We start from the raw sequence: 18,167 nt of genomic DNA on the forward strand, positions 1-18,167 counted from the left end.
CATAAGTGAAATGGATGCCAACAGTGAATATGATGATTTATGTTTATTTTAAGGTATAATAACTATATATAGTAAAATAAAATGACTCACAGACTCACAAACAGACGTTCTATCAGAGAAACTGGAAGTCTCTTACTTCTGCAGCAATCAGTTGAACAATAATGCACAGCAGGTCAAATGCAGACATTTGTTTCTGTAGGGAGAATTCCCAATTTTCTCATTAGCAATCATCTTCAGGTTGATTATATAAGTAAAAAGAAGTGCAAGAGTAAAGTCGTGTATGTGTGTGTGTGTGTGTGTGTGTGTGTGTGTGTGTGTGTGTGTGTGTGTGTGTGTGTGTGTGTGTGTGTGTGTGTGTGTACTTCTACATGGGTGTATTCCTATCTGTCTGTGGCTTTACCCTCACAGAAAAGATGTATTTGATTTCTGTTGAAACTATTGTTCTACTTAAAAATTTACCAAAAAGTTGATCATAAATCCTAAGTCTGGAGAAATAGCTCTTGTAGACCGTAGATGTGAAGACCTACACAAAAAAGTACACTTGAATTCTACTTATAACAATTGCTTGACATGAAACTAGACATTTGAACAGGCATCCTAAACTACAGGGAAACTTCTAGGCTTTAAAGTTGAAGTCATAGCACAACACTAAGGTTTCAACATTATAATACAAAAACAGCGGTGGAAGGCAGCACAAAATTATGTTCTAGTAATGCCATACACCATTAAATATAGCACAGTGCAAATGAATTAAAGGAGTTGTGGGGTCAGGCATAACAACAAAAGAAACACTTTGTGACTGATCACCTGGGCACAACTAACCTTGTTTGTTGAACATGCTTCCAGTTGATCTCATAGAATTTCTTCTAATCAGTTTAAGAGCAGTATAAATCAATTTTCCCTCAATAATCTGAACTGAACTGTGTATAAAAAGAAAGCCTTTCCTGTAGGAAGCACTTTCATTTATACACCTTGTTATAGGCTTGTATAATACAATTAACACAAACTACAACAAAAAACCCTACGACAAGGATCATTTCCCATACTGCTGTACAGTGCAGGACTTTTGACTTGGCTGATATACTGTTTTCTATAACCAAAATTAAAGTGTTTTTAAATTAAATTATCTTTTAAAACGGGTGCTAGGGAGAGATGTTCATTCATTCTTGGGGGGTACATGGCTCCTAATTTAAGTTGCCATCTGATTTCACCATTATTGATCCTGTTACCCCAGTCAGGTATGCATAAGAAGTGACTCTCATCAAGTGAGAATTTCAACTGTACAGCATTTGACTAGTATAACATCTGTTTAAGAATTCATCATTAATTGTAGCATTACTTGCTTAATTGGTTAGGAGAGCAATTAAGGGGAATATGAGTTTGTTATTTAAAACAGCTCAAATGATGAGATACTCAGGTTTGAGAAAGTCCACGTTTAAGTGTACGAAAGGGCTTACCATTTGGAATTATTTCCTTGGATTTGTCTGGTGCTGCTATTTGTGCTGTTTTTATACTCACAAGCTCAACTGTGATTACTGGGAACTTTTCCTTGGAATTGTTTGACTTCTTATATTCAGCTGTTTTTTCTACCATTGGGAATTGGTTCCTTGGAGTTGTTTGGTGCTGCTATCCTTGGCAGTTACACTCACGAGGTACAGCAGTGATTATTTGGAACTATTTCCTTGGTATGATTTGATTATCACATTTTGATGCTACTTTGCTGTTATTTCAACTTATTTTGGACACTTGAGGGGTGTGCAGTCAATTGGGATGTGCAGTTGCAAAGTTTTTAGCTTCAGTTGCAGCTACTGAGCAATGGGAGCAGCTACTTTGAGCTAACAGCACTCCAGTCAATTAAGACTTTCACATCATTGCTTTTACTTGCGGTCTGAATTCATCTGACTGTAAGGTTTTACCTCATTGGAACTGTTAGTGTTTTACAGGCTGTGTTCAGCCATTTTTTTATCCTGTTTTTTAATTTTTTATTTTTGAATAAAATCATTCGATATACAACTTACGGAACATTTATTCAGGCTTACAGAGGTTACCAAGGTGGATTATTGTGTTTGAAGTGTTTTTTGATCCACCCGACTGCTCCATTCTTGTTTTCTATAGCCTGTGTAACCTATGATTAGTCAAGACTTGGCAAGGCACATTTAGAAATCTTTCTATATTTATTCTTGTTCTCATTAAAGTGGAAATCTCTTCAGGTCATTCCAGAAAAGGCCTAGTCAAATAAGGCAAGCTGGTTAATAAAATGTAAATCAGTCAAACAGAGAATGATGCTGAGCTATATACACATACCCCAGGATTCAATAAACTCTGTGTAGGCTCCGCGTGAAGGCTACATGGAGTTTACATGTGTGAAGAATGGTGCATGGTGAGTGGCAGTGCACACCACCATGTGCTGTGTCTAAGTGAGGTTTTGCAGCTGGCAACAGTGCTGCTGGCCAGAGAAATGCAGATAGCAATTCTGTTTAAAGAAGAGCCCCTATGGTCAACGGTTTTGCACAAAATGGCACAATGATCACCAAGGCTTTACAGATAGTTCTCAATCTGTTAGTTCAAGATATCTGCACAAAGATCAACATAATGTGGGGACAATTAACCAGAAATAGGGACATATTTGACAGAGATGTTGCATACAGATGTGGTAGAATGAAACTCAAGCATACATTTCAACCTCTTAAAACAAGAAATCCAGACAAATACATAAATAATGGGGGGAGACAGGGCCAAAAATAGGGACATTTTCTAATATTGCCCTTACAAACCTAGAAAGTTGATAAAATAATAGTTTTTTACAGTAGCATGAATGTTCTGAAGACCATGAAGTTTAAACTCAAATGTCTGTCATTATTTTCTGACTTTAATCCACAATGACATATAAGTGATTCGCCACAAAACCAAAATGTTATGAGGAAAAGATCAAAATAGACAAAAACTGGACATTCTGCACAAATCAGTACAGCTGAGAGATATGAACTCAAATGTTTGTAATATTGCATCACATCAGTTTTGAGATCATCCCAGTCACATGGCAGAAAGCCACAAATTTGATAAGGAACACATCAGGACATCCTGGGAATATCCGGACAGATGAAAGGTATGAACGCAAAGTATATGGTCCAAACACAGTACAGGACAGTGTAATCTACAATGCAGAGTATTGTGAAACCCCATTCCTGGTATTCTGTACTGAAGGTGTGTAAATCATCTGTAACTGGACATGGACTGCCATGTAAAATGAACACTCAGGGGAAGTGTGTGTATTGAATAAGGACACAGATGAATTGTAGGGATGAGTATAGGAAATGTGGACAGGTGACACAACCTAATGTACAGCACAGGAGGCCATGTCAAGGGAAGATGGTTGTAGCAGCAGCACCATTCACATATCTATATGGTACAGTAGGGACTGTGCAGTGAAAATCTGTTTTATGTGACTGTCACACAAGGTAGCATAACAATGGGGACGATGACTGTGTGAGATAAGCATCCTTACATGAATAATGCAGAGGACATCTAGCAGGGATCTGACATACAATTGGGGTAGGGTGTATATTGTGAAGCTCTGCAAACTGATATGCCTGAATATGGATGTACTCTCAGCAGAGGTCTCCAGCAAGGTGGGCACAGGCAAAGGCTCATGGAAAACATTAAAAGAACCAACCACAATCATGGACAATATCAGAATAATACCACCAGTAATCCCATGTCTCTGGCACAACATATGCGATGTAGACTGATAAGAGCTGAGTCTACACACACACACACACACACACACACACACACACACACACACACTTGAACAACTATTATGATACATCAACACTCTATGAGGATAACCACGTACACTGTCCTGGCACTGTAACATCTTCTGGAGGTGTTAGGAGGGACACTGCTATACCTGTATGTGACAGTATGAGCAATACAGGCTAGTTAACTGGTGTGCATGTCATATATATATATATATATATATATATATATATATATATATATATATATATATATATATATATATATATATATATATATATAGCACAATCCATACTGTTATGACTGATATACATGCCATTAATGTCAAACACCTATGTATGTAGTGTGTGTATCAGCAGCACAGGTAGCACGCATGCATCTGGTGTAACAACTTGATTGGTGTTCTGCACCATCAGACAGTCATATATATTCCATATAAAGAATACCTGGGTATGGCTAATAAGCTGAGTGATAGTGCACTGTGACAAAGGTGGTACACTTCAGTTACACATCACTGGAAGATGTGTAGGGAGGTACATGAAGAAGGCTGCTTTGTACTCAGTTATTGATGTGATGAAGTCTGGGAACTATGAAGGTTTTATGACCTCTGATTTGGATGTCCTTTACATACCTAGTATTTGTGTTACATTCAAGGAAGTAGCCAGACTTTGACCACATGCTGGTGGATGTCCCTGTTACCACGTACCCCAGGACATGGGTCACATACTTATTGGTCTGATTATAAGATATGATGTCTATATTATACTTGGGTTGAGTGTTTTTGTACGTGTCTTAACAAATCCCCCCATGTTTTCTTGTCATTGCAGGTATTAGTTGGAGTCCAGTATTTAGCCACAATCTGTAGGCTTTCAGGCAGCTGTTTGAACCCAGGATGTGTATGTCATCTGTGATGTCCATGACTTAAATGATGGACAGAAAAGAGCTTAGCAGACAGCCCAGATGTATGGACCTGATCACCAGACCTGAGATATAGGTCACTTCACACATTTCAGCATAGTGACATGCCATGTATATGATACACTGGTCTTCCCATTTGGTGATATAGCTCTTTATGGCCAGTTATGACAGTGTTGATTGAATACCTCAGTATGGATTTGTGTCAAATGTCTTGACCTGGTCAAATTCCACAGAAGGATATTGTTGTCATCATGCATGCCCTTCATGACTCTTTGAGGACATCTGTCAGATGTCAGATATTTTGGATAAACACCAATATTTCACTAAATTTCAAAACTCTCACCCAAATGACCCCAAAAAATTCTGGATTACTATCAACTCCCTGCTCCACACTGGTTCCCCTACCATCCCTAACCCTTTCCCCTATCACTCTCTCTCTGAAACTGCAGACTTACTCAACAAACACTTCATAGACAGCATCTCTAAACTCCTACTCTCTGGTAACTCTGCTCATCCCAACTCTTCTGTGTCACCCTCACCTCCCCCTAAACCTCTATGCTCCTCTGTCTCTCAGACGTTTACCTTGCGACCTGTTTCTACTAAATACATCAAATCCCTGCTTCTTAAACTAAAACCATGCTTTCCCTCCACTGATAAACTCCCCCTCAATTTCTGAAAACTGCTGCTGACTCTATTGCATATCCTGTATCTATCTTAATCAACCACTCCATTCAGGAATCTACTGTACCAGAAATATGGAAATCCTTCTATACCACTCCTCTGCACAAAGGTGGCAACTTTGTTGAGCCCTCTAACTATAGACCAATTGCATTTTTCTCACCACTCTCTAAGATCCTTGAAAAATGTAAACATACTCAACTACTGTCCTATCTCATTCACGAAAATCTCCTCACCCCCTCACAACATGGTTTCTGCCCTAAACACAGTACCTCAACTGCCTTACTATCCTTTACTAAAAAGGTTGCAGAAGCTAGGAACAACTTCCTCATATCCTGTCTATTCCTTGATCTCTCTAAAGCCATCAACACTGTGTCTCATCCCATCCTTCTTAACCAACTCTCAGACCTAAACCTCTCTCCTTCTATTCTTGGCTGGTTCCAATCCTACCTTACTGGCAGAAAACAAGCTGTTAGATGGCAGCAGACTTTCTCACCCTTCCTTGCTGTTCAAACAGGAGTACCTCAAGGCTCCATACTTGGACCGCTCCTTTTCAACATTTTTAGCAACAACCTACATTCATCCTGCAGTCTCTCATCTGTAATACAATATGGAGATGACTCTACTCTCTTATCTATCTCCAATACTGTCTCTGAACTACACACACTAACACAGAATTCTTTCCTTTATCTCTGTTGAAAAATGGCTCAGAAAAAAATCAACTAATCCTTAACCCTAAGCAAACTCATCTCCTTCTCTTCCTATCTCAGACACTCTCTCACCTTAACTCCAACTTTTCTCTTTCCTCCCCAGATGGTACCACTATCACCCCTGCCTCAGACACCAAACTCCTTGGGGTAATAATTGATGACCAACTAAAATTTGACTTGCACATACAACAGGCCATCAAAACAACCCACCAAAAACTTGGACTACTTTATAGGAACAAAAAATTCCTCACTACTGCCACTAAACACACTCTTGCGCAGGCATTTCACTTACCCAGTCTTCTATACGCTTCCCCAGTCCTTACCAAAATCCAAACTACCTCAATGCAGAAACTGGAACAAAAGTACAACAAAATTGCCAGATTTATTCTAAACCAACCACTGTCTTCGTATCACTGCCTCTCACTGAACAAACTTAAGTGGCTGGAATTTCCACACCTTCTCCTACAATCACAACTCCACACTACCTTTTCCATACTCAACAACCCCTCTGCCTGCCCTGCTCACTCCTCCCATGTTACTCCCTACCCCCCCAGCCTCTCCGGAGTGCTGATCAGCGTCTTCTCTCAGTTTATAAACCCAAAAGGAATATTGGCAAACTACTTTACAAACACTCTGTCTCACTAAATTGGAACAAACTCCCTCTCCATATTAGATCCAACCTTTACTTTCCCTGTTTTAAAAAGGAGCTTAAATCCCACCTACTAAACTTGAAATTTTGCCGTTGCATTGACCACATGAAGTCTTAGTCTCTCCCACTGTATAACCTGTTGCATCTCCTAACTTTCTTTCTTTGTTAGTAACTTCTGCTTAAACTAATCTCCTAAACCCTCAGCTCTACTACTATAGCCCTACTATAGGCCCCTCCACACTGTTTATCTCCCCCCACTTCCTATCAATGTCTATACATTGTTCTTCTTTTGAACAACAATTATCTTTTTGTTTTTACTCTCATATGTAGTCATTTTTAGTCCACTACTATCAGTGCAACCCTTAATTTTATAAATTTTTTCTTTTGTTTTTTTTTCTTTATAATTAATTTCATATTTGCAGTGTTGTTTTTAATAGTTTTTGCCCTCTATGTTTATCTTTGGTTATGTTTGCTGGGGCTCTTTCCCCTTGGGTCTTCACTGAAAATGGGTTGCTTACTATCAATGCAATACAAATAGTAACCTTTTCTTTTTACAATTATTTTGTATTGTGATTGCTATTTAATATTTATATATTGCCACTTTATTTTTACTTATGTTTGCTGGGGCTTTTCCCCTCGGGTCTCCACTGAAAATTGGTTTGCTTGCAAACTCAGTTGGACTAACACGTTTAACAAATGTGAAATAAATAAAATAAATAAATAAATGTAACAGACATGACTTAGCATTAATGACTCACACAGGTTAGTTGCACACACTTGGAATATTACTAGTGTCCATTTAGAAGCGATCCATGATGACATGTTGGTCTACCTCACAGTTGAGGAGAGTCAGGATGTCTCTATACATGCATGTGTGCTGTCCCCCCAACTCAGATGGGTACATGATGATGTACACCCTTCTACAGGAAAATAACCCTTTGTCCACGCTGGTGTTAACGACCTGAGACGTACCTCCTTGGACTACATGAAAAGAGACATAGAGGAGCTCTCTGATTATGTAGCCCAAGCAGGTATGACCCTGACCTTGAGCAGTATCCTACCTTCACCAAGAATGATGCCACAATACAGAGATAAGATGATCAGCTTTAACAATTGGCTTAAACTCTGGTGTCATTCAAAGGGGATCCAATGTCTGTCTGCCTGGGATGACATGCTGGACAAGCCACACTGCTTCGCAAGGGACGGCTTGCACTTGTCACCCTTGGGATTCCGGATTTTGGCAAAGGCTCTTGCCACCCCCATAGTGCCTTTTTTAGGCAAGGCTCAAATTCTAAACCTACCACCCTAGACCAAAACAAAGAAAAAAAACTAAGGGTAATGCTGCTCAATGCCAGAAGTCTCAACCTCAAGATGCACGCACTCGAGGCCCTTCTCAGTATGGAGAACATCGATGTCTGTGCTGTGACAGAAACCTGGTTCAAGGCTCCTGAGAGCACCCCAGCACTATCAGGTTTTACCTCATATCATGCGTCCGGCCCCAAAACCTGGACAATACCAAGAAAGGAGGAGGGGTATCCATATTCATCAAGGACACCCACACCTCAAGATTGGTGGCATCGCACGATGCATCGGAAACCATCCAGGTGCAATTAACCATAGGCAAGACTGCTCTGCAATTTGTAGCATGTTACAGGCCACCCTCACAAACTCAGGAACCTCATATGGCCTTCCTGAAAACACTGGAGCGGATAAATGTATCTCGAACACCATCATACTAGGGGACTTCAACTACCCTAATATAGACTGGGAACACTACTCAAGCCCAAACACTCTAGCCCAAAAGTTCCTGGAATTCATAAACTCAAATGCCATGGAACAACTAGTCACCATCCCCACAAGAGGAGAAAACATACTTGATCTCATCATCACGAACATGGGAGCACAATGTTCAACGCCGGAAGTATACCCCTCACTGGTGAGATCTGATCACAAACTAATCTCGCTGGAGGTCCTCATCCCGCCCCCACCCGAAATGAAAAAGACCACAGTAAAGAACTTCTCGAAAGCCGACTTCACACTTCTAAAGACTAGTGTGGTCTCCTTTAAGGCCCCTGAGCTGGCGGTTAACATTACTCAAACCGCTGAATCACTTACAAATGCCTTCTACCAGCACCTGCAGGGCTGCATGGATCAGGCAATCCCAAGCAAAACAAAGACTCTTTGTACCAAAGGAAAGCGTCCAGTCTGGTGGACCCCAGCCATAAACAAACTCTACAACAAAAGGAGAAAGCTACTACAAGATAGAGCAAAATCCTTAAAAGGTAAGACACCGCTGATCACTATAAGTAAAAAGCTAAGAGCTCTCATAAAATCATCCAAAGCTAATTTTGAGAAAAAAATAGCTAAGGACTCTAAAGACAATCATAAGGCATTCTTTAGCTATGTCAGAAACCTAGGAGGAAACTCCCAGATATGCTCAGAATTAGTTCAAAATGATGTGAAGATTACTGATCCTACAGACATTGCCAACATACTGGCTGAAAGGTTCAGTGCAAACCTCTCCCCCCCTCGACCCCTAAAGGAGAGATATCTATACCAAATGATTGTAGCCCCCAAACATCTCTAATGCCCAGGTGAGAATTGCTCTCTCCAAGGCAAAGAACACAGCATCCATGGGACCTGATGGTGTCCCTGGCTGTGTGCTCCATGAACTCAACGAGGAATTAAACCCACAGTTAGGACAGCTGTTTAATCTTAGTCTCACCTCCGGATACGTGCCAGGAGTGGCGCAGCGACTGTGGTCCCACTCCACAAAGGCGGTGCCTCCACCGACCCTGGAAATTACCGTCCCATTAGCTTGACAAGCCTTATCTGCAAAGCCATGGAGAGGATCATAATGGATCTCATAAATAAAGACATAGGAACTTGCAGACTTTGGATCCAACCCAGTTTGGCTTTGTCAAAGGCAGATCATGCCTTCTAAACTTGGTTGACTTTTTCAAACAGTCACCAAGGCCATTGACGAGGAAAGGCAGTCCATACAGCCTACCTAGACCTGGCGAAGGCTTTTGATACAATACCTCACTCGGGTATCATTGAAAAACTCATCAACTTAAATGTAAACCCATACATTACAAGATGGGTTGCAAACTGGCTGAGTGACAGAACCCACAGGGTCAGAGTTGCTGGCACCATGTCAGACTCAAAGCCTGTCACAAGTGGTGTCCCACAGGGCTCAGTCCTGGGCCCACTCTTGTTTGGCATCTACTTTTCTGAAGTACAAGCAAACACAGGAGGGTTATGGCTGACAAAGTTTGCAGATGACTGCAAACTGGGCCGTAGTTGAAAACACATCCGACACAGATATCCTTCAGAAGGGTCTCACAGAAACGGATAACTGGTGCCAGAGCCATGGCCTAAAGTTAAATGCCAAGAAATGCATAGTCATACCCTTCGGGAAAAATAAGGTTACCCCTAGCTACCATATAGGTGGCAATCCCTGAACACAGAAGAAGTTATTAGGGACCTGGGAACCCAGGTTGACAGTAGCCTTTCATTCGACACTCATATTGCTAAAGTAGTTAGGAAGACCTTCTACATTGCCCACCTTATCATGAAGGGATTCACATCTAGATCAAGGGAAGTCATAGTCTCCTATACTCATCACTCATCAGACCAATGATCGAGTACAATGCCCCATTCGGAATGTATCTGACCCGACACTTGCAGCAGCTGGAGAGGCCACAAAAGTTCCTCACCAAAAGGATAAAGGGTCTCAAAAATCTGTCTTATGCTGCCCGACTGAAAGAACTCCAGTTATATTCAGTTGCTTACCGCTTGCTCAGAGGTGACCTATGCCTGACATACAAGGCCATGTCAAACCCAGATTTGATGAACATGCTTCATCTCAAAAATCTAGATCCCTCAGAGCCACAAGGGCGGGAGACTTAAACCTCGACACGGTTATTAATAGGACGTGCTGGAGGGATAGATTCATCACCCAAAGACTCCCTATGCTGTGGAACAAAATCCCGGTTTATGTGAGGCAGAGCACCTCGCTGGCCTTGTTCAAGAGGAATCTTGACCAATGGATGGGAGATCGCAGATACACCCCAGGGGTTACCTCAGTGTCACTGCTCGACAGAGGCACAGCAAAATAATGGGCATAGTTTCTCCAAACTAAAGGGGTGGCGTAAGCCACAAAACTATGGGCTAGGCTTATAAATGCCCTCGGGCAGATAGCCTAGTATGAACCTATGAACCTATGAACCTATGGAAGGTGTGTCAAAGTGCGGATTTCAACCATATCTGAAAGGTGTATGTCCTGAGTTAGGCGATCTGTGATGTCACAGTTCAGTGATTCTGTGTGATAGGCCTGGATGAAGGTAAGACAATGAATACTGCTTATCACGACTGGCCTAGGGTTTTCACACAATCCCCCATACAGTTATCACTGAGAAACCCTCCCAGTTGGGAATTAATCCCTGCATCACTAGATGGGTAACCGATTGGCTCACTGACAAAACACATACTGTGAAAGTTAGTGAATCAACCTGTACCAGTATTGCTGTCACCACTGGCAAGCGCCAGGGATCTGTGCTTGGCCCTTCACTGTTTGGAGTCTGTTTTTGGCAGTTCAGGCTAAAGTATATGGCCTATGGCTTACCAAGTTTGCCGATTCTTGCATATTGGCTACAATCACTGAGTCCACCAATGATGATAACATACTACAGGAGGGGCTAACACAGACAAATGATTGGTGACAAAGGCACACAATCTACAAATAAATGCAGAAATGTGTCTTTTTTTATGTTATCTGTCTGGAAAGTGGAATTCCATGTTAATGACAGCATTGACAGCAGTCCTGCTATGCTGAAAGCAATCTGAACTTCGACCACCAAGTGTCCACATTGGTACTGAAAGCCTATGTTGTGCACATCATAAGTCACACCATCATATTCAGATCTTAAGATTGTATGACAGCACTGTACTCAAACCTCATCAGAACACTAGTAGAGTATAATTCTCTCTTTTGCATGTACCTCACCAGATACATGCAGCAGCTGGAGAGACCACAGGGCTTTCTTATCAAGAATACACAGGGCCTACAAACCATGCCATTATGTATGTTGATAGACTAAAAGCCATGTCACTGTAATGTGTCTCAAATAAGACGAGGTGACATCTGCCTGGCCCCCAGGCCAGTCTCTGACCCTGCCATTGTGGGAGTACTGCATATCCACAAATCTCATATTTTCTCATATAGCTGATGACATCAGGTGTGTATGTTGAGGAGAATGTGCTAATCACAGTGTCCTACATGCTGGTGTAAAATGCTCTCTCTAATGTCAAGCAAGAACACACACACACACACACACACACACACACACACACACACACACACACACACACACACACACACACACACACACACACACACACACAGTTGACTACAGTGAGAATAGAACCCTCACCTATCTAAACACATATACTACAGAACTCAGTACTTTAGAACCTCTACCTATGTAAGTACAGAGACTACAGAACACAGTACTTTATACAAGTCCCACAGCATAAGTATGATTTTTACAAGAGTGCAGCTAAACTTATAGTAGATGACACCAGCAGGCCATGTGGGAGACAAGAGGCTGGTACACCTGCATAGGTTCATAGGTTCATAGCTTCATAGGAGGCTACTAGCCTAATGACCCTAAGGTGTTTACAAGCCTAGCTGTGTAAAAACACAATTACCTTTATTGAGCATAGTTAGATGGTTATTGTTAGCAGAGTGATTTTGGGAGAACACCAACTGACCCTGTCCATGAGGGACATAGGTGCCACCCCAGAGGTGACTTTACAATCACCCAACCAGTTTTCAAGGTTGCACTTGAACAGGGTCATTGAGGAGCATTGCTTCACATACAGTGGGAGCGTATTACAGAGGTGTGTCAGTTGTTGGGGGATATATCTGTGTTCCCAGTATGATCTGTTTATGTCAAAGGCTAGGTTGAAAACCCTGGACCAAGTTATTCTTGTCCCATTTGATTTGCTGATGTCCAGCATTTCCAGTAGGGCAGGGTCTGAGACTGCTCTGTAGGCCAGGCATAGGTCACCTCTCAGCAGCCTGCGTGATACTGATTACAGTGACAGATCTTTCAGTCTTTCCATGTATGTCATGTTTGGAAGCCATGGATTCTTTTAGTTGTAAACATCTGTGTTTCCTGCAATTGCTGCAGGTGTCTGATGAGGTACAGACAGAAGGGAGCATTGTATTCAATTAGTGGTCTGATAAGGGTAGAGTACGGCAGAGCTATGACCTCCCTGGTCTTGGATATGATGTCCATATGTATAAGGTGCGTAACGCAGAATGTGTGTCTCACCACTATAGACACATAGTGATGAAAGTGTAGATTGCTATCAACATGTGTTCCAAAGTCTCACAACACTGTGTTTGAGTTTAGAGAGATGCTATGTATATCATAATTAGCAGGGGTACTTCATTACCAAAGGGGACTCTGACATCCTCTCTCTCGGTCAGTAATCAAGGAGCCTAAATCCTCACTACTGACACTGGTGAGAGACATTCACTTGGAACAAGAATGGATGCAACCAGTATTTCCAGATGCAGCTGTCTGTATCAAGCACAATTTCGCTTAAGAACACACAAAGAACACACTCAGTCTGGGGTCTGGATTTCTCCATCTCTCTCTTTCTCTCTCTCCAGGGCCCCGGTGAGACTCCCCACTGTAGAGCTGAGTCCTCAGTCAATTGTCCAAGCCAAGTCCTTCAGCACCCTCTCTGTGAAACCAGTGCTTTGTGTCCCTGCTCCAAGCAGCTGACGCACACAGTCTTGGAGATTTGATTTGCACACACACACACACACACACACACACACACACACACACACACACACACGCACACACACACATGAGAAAAGTTGGCACAAATTTAGTAGCTATGCCCCCTTCTGCCCAGACTATAAGGTAGTTACACTGTGACCTGACACGCCAAAGCCAGTTTCCCTAAGGGTTTTACAAGGTTAACCAATTATATTGAGTGAAATTAATATTAATACAAATGATAGTGTTTGACCAATGCACTAAGGCTTTCAAGAGTGGCCATAGAGTCACCAAATAGATATAAGTACTCTCAAAGGTTAAAATATTCTCTAAAGGACCAGCCACAATGAAAAGTTTAAATATATTTAATAATAAATAATAAAATAACATGAAAATACTAAATATCTATTTACAATAAACACCAGAGCTTCATTCACAGAAAATATTAAAATAACACAGATGAATTTTTTTTATTTATTTATTTTTATTTTACATTTGTTGACCAGGATAGTCTGACTGGATTCATGTCCATTTTCAGTGGAGGCCCAGGGAGAATATCTCCAAGATAAGCAGTTAAGATTACAGATATAATATATACAGTGGTTTCATACTTAGGGTCTATATTAGCAGAGAGAAAACTGTACTGAGTGAATCTCAGTTGAGCAAAACCAAAAGTGCGAAAACCGCAAATATCACAAGAGTGAACAGAGATCACCGTAGGGAATTTTTCCCTTTACTTCAATGTAGTGCGATCTCTGAGTTGGTATATTTAAGTAGCGGCATGTGGGGGTGCATGGGGGCTTGCCCCCTGCATAAAACACTTAGTAACAGTTTACGTGTTTTAGTTGTTTTATTGGATTCGAAAATTTGCGGTTTTCACACTTTTGGTGTTGCTCAACTAAGATTCGCTCAGTACAGTTTTCGCTCTGCTAATATAGACCCCATACTTAAGTTATACAAATTCCACGGTTAGAGATAATCCTGGGTGTAAGTTTGGATTAAATAATACAACTAAGCTAAATTATAGTTATTAACTCTTCAGAATAGATTCACACAGATACAGAAAAACAGTACTTAACTAATCTAACTATATTTTCCTGACTGATCTAAAGAATTACTATTCTCAGTTCACTTACCAAAGCAATGCTAGATGAAGTAGGTGAGGGGGTCCTTCTCTGTCAGGTTCCAAGAACAGAATGCCTTGAGACTTCTCTCTTATCTGGTATTAAAACATCATTTTTGTCCTAGATTACAGAATGACATCACATACATCTGGTCATCTGACTTCTGGTTCCCATGCTGCCCCCATTGGTAGAAACCGAACCAGAATTTAGCACTTATGTGTTACCATACACACAGATATAGCTTTGCTGAGATGTGTTATAGCATCTGGATGATATAAAACCATAAAACACTTCCACTCTTCCTACAGGAGCTAATAAACCATCTCTGGCACAGACAGTTAGTCTCTGGTTGCAATCAGAACTGTAAGATACAATCTTTATGGCCTAAATTAAGTAATTTAATTTCTTACTATTTTTCAAAGTTAGCTGGACTGAGATTAACCTCTACTCTCCCAGTATATTCTGTTAAATCAAATACATTTAATCAGTTGCAATACAGTTAGGACCCACTATTGGTACATTTTTCATACAGGCAGTTTTACAAATAATTTTTTTTAATACAAGCATCTTTACAAATCAGTTTGATATACATGATATATAATTATTTACAAAATTCCAGCTAGCTATGTTGGCATATGTTACATATCAACTGCCCCACTTCTCCTGGCATAGCTGGCAATACCTCACAGCATCAAGGGGACAATGAGGCATTGTTTGCCATAAGGTTCAATCCATGAGTTTGGGACCAATCATTTGTCAGTGTCAGCCTATTGTGTAATAGGTTACCATCATTGGGGGACTATATGAGTGTGTCCAGTTAACAGTCATCTGCAAATGTGGTAAATCTCAGGCCATGTGCTGTGGCCTGCACATCAGAGAAGTAGTTTCCAAACCATTGAGGGCCCAGCACAGATCCTTATGGTATTCCACTGCTAAGTGGGCTTGTGGTGGAGGTGCAGTCCCCAACTTTGAGTGTGTGTGTTCTGTCAGTGAGCCAGTTGGCTTTCCATCTAGTACTATATGTCTTAATTCCCAGATGGGAGATCTTCTCTATGAGATATGAATGGGGGATAGAGTCAAAGGCTTTGGATAACTCAACATAGGTGGTATGTCCTGTTATCCCTCATCCAGGTCTTTGAGGTCAATATTAAAGAAGTCCTCAATGTTGAGTAAGCAAGACCTACCCTTGACAAAAACAGAATGGGTCAGGTCAAGGGTGTTGAAGGTCACCTATGTCTCTGTGGATAAAGTCCATGCTAATTCCTTCCCTAGCCTTGCAGAAAAGGCTTTTTTAGTCTTATGGGTCAATAGTTTAGTTCTGCATGTTACCAGATTGATGTGCATTGCATATCACACAGCATTTGATATTACTTTCTGTAGTGTGGGTGATATATGTGTGGAAAAAGTGCTGAGACACCAGGGTTGCAGTGCTTGGGGGGGGGGGGTGGCAGCACATGGCTGTATTGTAAATATGTGACATATTGTTAGATAGGCCATTCAGTTTATAATCTTTCCCCATGGAGTTTCATGTCATAGACAGGAAATGAACAGGAAACAGCAGTGATACATACTAATATTTACTTTTCCATAATGTGGCAAGCAGCAGGTTTGCGCAATATTTCACAAAGTATATACGCATGCAAGGACACATGTCTACACATAGCTAAGCAGTGTACAAATGCGACCCCCTGTGCAAAAGTCTAACAGTTAGTACAGCATCTATGCAAGACACCTGCTGCTTAACTGATTCTGTGGCAGCACGTGTTAATGCATTGATACCGTCCTTTTTGGGTCCAGATCGTACTGGGTTTGAATCCAGGTCTAACACTTTTAAACATTGATAATGCAATAGTATGAACTCTTTATAGTACATGTGTAGCTGTGTGTTGGTATAGTGCAGCAAGGTTAAGAGGCATTGTGCAGAAGTAACCACATCATTTTGCCGCTACTCACCATTGCTGCTGGTTGGTGTGCGATACTTACCTCCTCACAAACATGGAGCCCAAAAAGTGCAGGGATCCATTGCTTTTGCAGCAACTTATGTGTGCTGTGTGTGATTCTATTTTTTGACTAGATCAAAGTAGTGAAATGAGGTAGATAGGAAAGTGGTGAAATGAGGAGCAAGTAGGGGGGAGAACAAAGGGAAAGCAGCACAGGAATGTGCAGGAGGGAAGTAGGAAAGAACTATAACTATCCAGTTCTTTAATAGTGTGAAGTGAAAATGTGTGCACTGTCACCTCCAGAGAGAGGGCTGACCACAATGCAATAGTGTTGTATAGCCATCTGGACTGAATCAAGTGTGTCAAGAAGACATGTGGAAATGGGGATGCTTTTTTTTTTTTGTGGGACAGGTGCCCATTTATTTTTTTTATTTTAGAGAAAGAGGAATGCTGGGGAAGGGATGTAGATATGTCTGGGTCAGGTAAGTTTGGTAGGTGTGGAAGGAATTGCAGACAGACAAGTCAAGAAACAGGGACAGTGATGGACACAAAAGGTTGGGGGACAATACGACTGGGTCAGGGTGGAGACAACCCGAGCCCACGGCTGTCAAGCTTGGAGACAGTGAGAATCGAGTCTTCACCCACTGAATTGTCATCACTGTCACCCTACATCACAGGTGGCTGGAGTGCTTGATGTATCCTCCTCCTCTTTGTATGCAAAAAGAGGAAGAGCAGCCTCTACAACCAGCATAGGCGTGCACCAGTGGTGGAGCACACTACCCTACGCACCATCCCTGACAACTCACTGTAGGTGATGAAATTACCACATCTGCCACTGCTCTCGCTGGGTACCACTGGACTAGCCTCCAGGGCAGGACCACATGAGGGTGTAGGTAGTGAAGGGGCAGCAGAGGCAATGCTGCCAGGTTGGCTCCCAGACATGCTGGTCATTGTTGTTGCAGCTGGTGGAGCGGAGGCAGGCTGATCCAATGTGCCTGGCCTACCTCACTGTGCTGTGGAGCAGTTAATGATGTGGCACACATGGATGACATGGACACAGTTTTATGACATATAATAAAAATTAAAAAAGAAAAGAAAAAACAAAATAAAATGAAAAATATATAAATGTTAACAGTGAAATAAAATAAATATAAAGTAAAAATATTGATAAAATAAAATAATATAAACAAAAATAAAATAAAAAAAAATTTTAAAAGTAAAATAAAAATAAAAGAAAATAAAAAGAGAGATAAGGGTTGGGGTGACAGAAAATAAGATATACGATTAGTATCATCATATCTGACATTGAATGCATGAATACAATTATATAACCCTCTTATCTTAAGTTTTACATTTAAGTTTACCACCTAACAGATGCAAACTATACTACAGACTGCTGCAAGTAATCCTTGAAATGTGCATATATTGCACATATGCATGCTGCACTTATACAGATTACAGTTTACACCAGGGCATTTGTGCCACTGGTATAGAAGTTTTAATTTAATGTAAATATTATTGAAGAAATAACAGTATGGTATAGTTGGGAATTGTGGTATTTGAACCCACAGCCTCTGACTAAAATCTAA

General features: G+C 41.1%; 1 protein-coding gene across 1 annotated transcript in view; it reads right to left on the reverse strand.

Moving 5' to 3' along the window:
• PLXNC1 (plexin C1) overlaps positions 1-18,167 on the reverse strand; it is a 735,616-nt gene that overhangs the window by 521,767 nt on the left and 195,682 nt on the right. The gene's annotated exons all lie outside the window — the stretch shown is intronic.

This window comes from Protopterus annectens, chromosome 11.part0, assembly GCF_019279795.1.
Source record: "Protopterus annectens isolate FY-2018-M chromosome 11.part0, PAN1.0, whole genome shotgun sequence".
Lineage (NCBI taxonomy): Eukaryota > Metazoa > Chordata > Ceratodontiformes > Protopteridae > Protopterus > Protopterus annectens.